The 2,849-nt window shown below is 39.0% G+C and overlaps 1 non-coding gene across 1 annotated transcript; it reads right to left on the reverse strand.

The window, feature by feature from the left end:
• Positions 1-2,171: 2,171 nt before the first annotated feature.
• On the reverse strand, positions 2,172-2,244 carry TRNAG-UCC (transfer RNA glycine (anticodon UCC)). The gene has a single exon. It is a non-coding gene; the product is annotated as a tRNA-Gly (tRNA).
• Between the last annotated feature and the right edge of the window lie 605 nt (positions 2,245-2,849).

Raw genomic sequence — 2,849 nt, forward strand, 5'->3', positions numbered from 1 at the left:
GGAAGAAACTGACCTCTTTGGGAACCAGCCTGTATCAGCGAGGAATCAGGCTGAGAGCAGTAGAGATGGACTCTGACTACTTAAACTAGAAAAGGGGCATTTGGAAGGATAGTGAACAGCCCTAGGACTGAAGAAAAAGCTGAACAATCAGACGCCAGGCCAGTTATCAAGGGAGCTCCAGGGTTCTCAAGTGATCAACATTTCTTTAGGAAACTACTACCCGATGACTGAGATTCCAAATGAGAGCCTGACTGACCTACACCGAGGGCCATATGCCTGCTTCAATGGGAGAGGGTTGGAAGCCTGAGATTCTTAGTGCCACCAGAGCCAAAGGGAGTAGAGAAAAAAAAAAAAAAGATTCACAAAGGACTCGATAGAGGAAAAAAAAAAAAGATTCACAAAGGACTCGATAGAGCAGACAAAACAAGCAATTCATGATTCTGATGGTGGTAGAGGTGTCAGTAACCAGATTAATGAATTAATTCATTGTGAACCTTATCAGCATTTCTATAATTCAAGTCATGTGACTATAAGCTGTGTTATACAGATGAAATAAAAGACACCGATTAACATTAAAGAAGTTACCATGCAATGTTGGGAGGCAATTAAAAAGACACATGAAATTATTCAATTTATGGTTCCTTGGGTTGCAAGAAAACAAAACTCTCTCAGAGTTACTCAAGTAAAGAATAGTGTTTATTGCAAGGAAGCAGAGCTTTCACAGAATCAAAGGACATGAAATCAAGTGCAGTCGAGCATCAGGGGAGATGGAGAGGAACAGAAGCAGCTGGCTACTGGCTCTATTTCTCTCTCTTGGGCCATGGGCTCTTCTCTGCTCTTTCCTTCTTGTTAGCTCCATTTTCCTTTCTCTGCAGAACAGCTTCCCACTTTTACTCATCAACTTGCAAACGGTTGCCATTACTTTCAATTTACAAGACTTTCTCACCACCAACTGTCAGCAATCTTATGTCTCACATCAAGTTCTCAAGATAGAATCCGTTCGGCCTCGCTCTTCCCCTGATGCAGGGTCACACAAAGTCAGATTTCTAGACAACTAGTGGCTCAGACTGTAAAGAATCTGGCTGCAATGCAGGAGACCTTGTTTTGATCTCTGGGTTGGGAAGATCCCCTGGAGAAGGGAATGGCTACCCACTCCAGTATTCTTGCCTGGAAAACTCCATGGGCAGAGGAGCCTGGCAGGCTACAGTCCATGGGCTCACAAAGAGTAGGATGTGACTGAATGACTAACACATTCACTTTTTTGCTTTCAACATACTGGCTAATTTGGAGTCAGGTGGTCATCCCTCGTTCAGTTCAGCCCTAGGTATGTGTGTGCATGTTTTTGGGTGGATGTTGGTCAGAAGGAGCTGTGTGTGCATAACTATAGGCAGCGCAGAAAAATGGTTTTTAAAAAATTTTTTATTGGAGTATAGTTGCTTTACAATATTGTGTTCTTTTCTGCTGTACAACAGAGTGAGTCAGTCATACATACACATATATCTCCTCCTTTTTGGATTTCCTTCTTTTACAAAAATATAACTATGATGAGTTAAAGGAGATAAATGGCTGATGTTGATAGAGATGGCTATATTGTATCCATGTTTTGGAAACGTCTAGTTGAGAGGATAGAAGAGATGTAACAGAAGCTGGATGAGGTAGGACGGAGGGCAGGTGTGGTGAGCGTTTATTGCTGCTGCCAGATGGACATTCCGCCCCTCTGCTTTTACCTGTGGTGCTCACCACACCTTACCTCTGTTTCTCTAATCTGTGAAATCTCCTCTAAGCAATTCTAATCTTTACATCTATCCCAGGGATTTTGTGATTTTATGTTTATTTAGCTGAGAACACTGTCTTTTTCCTTTTGATTTCTCCTTTGTCAAATGGATCATTTGTAAACAAGTTGTTAATTTCCAAACATTTGGCTTTTTGCAGATATCTTTATGTTAATGATTCAGTTAATTTCATTGTGATCTAAAGACATACATTATATAGTCCTGATCTTTTTTAATTATAGGCTTTTTATGGTCCAGAATATAGTCATTCTTGGTAAATGTTACATGTGTACTTGAAAAGAATGTGTACTCCATTGTTGTTGACTGGTATGTTCTATACGGGTCTATTTGGTTTGGTTTATTCATGTTTCGTTTCTGTTTCAGCTTGTGGGATCTTAGTTCCCTGACTGGGGATTGAACCCAGGCCCCTTGCAGTGGAAGTGTAGAGTTCTAACCACCGAACCACCAGGGAATTCCCCATTCATGTTTTCTATATTTTTAGTGATCTTCACCAAGTTGTTCAAGTCCTGAAAAGTGTTAAAACATGCAATGCAATTGTGGGTTTATCTAATCCTTCCTTCAGTTCTATCAGTTTTTTACTTCCTTTTTTGAGGTTCTGTTATTAACTATATATACATTTAGGTCTGTTCTCTCCTCTTGATGGATTAATCAATTTGTTATTATAAACATATCCCTTTATCTTTTAATATTTCTTGTCCAAAAGTGTTTTCTCTGTATTAATGTAGCCCCTCAAACTTACCTTCAATTAGTGCTTTGATGGTGTATCTTTTTGCATTCTTTTACTTTTAACTTGCTTGTGTCTACAGTTTTATTTATTTATTATTATTATTATTTTTTTTGCCATCCCATTGTCAGACACATTATTCCACTTGGTCAGATTATGTTTCTTTGCTCATCTTTTGGTTTTCAGAATGAGTCTAGCTCTTATTTGCAAATGCACTGAACTCACATGTCCTTTCATCTCCATGTGCTACTAAAACTTTCATGTTTCTAAATTTTAACTCTAAAAAAAAGTTGTCTCTTTATTTGTCTGCACTGGGCCTTAGTTGCAGTATG

Source organism: Ovis canadensis, chromosome 15 (genome assembly GCF_042477335.2).
Source record: "Ovis canadensis isolate MfBH-ARS-UI-01 breed Bighorn chromosome 15, ARS-UI_OviCan_v2, whole genome shotgun sequence".
Classification (NCBI taxonomy): Eukaryota; Metazoa; Chordata; class Mammalia; order Artiodactyla; family Bovidae; genus Ovis; species Ovis canadensis.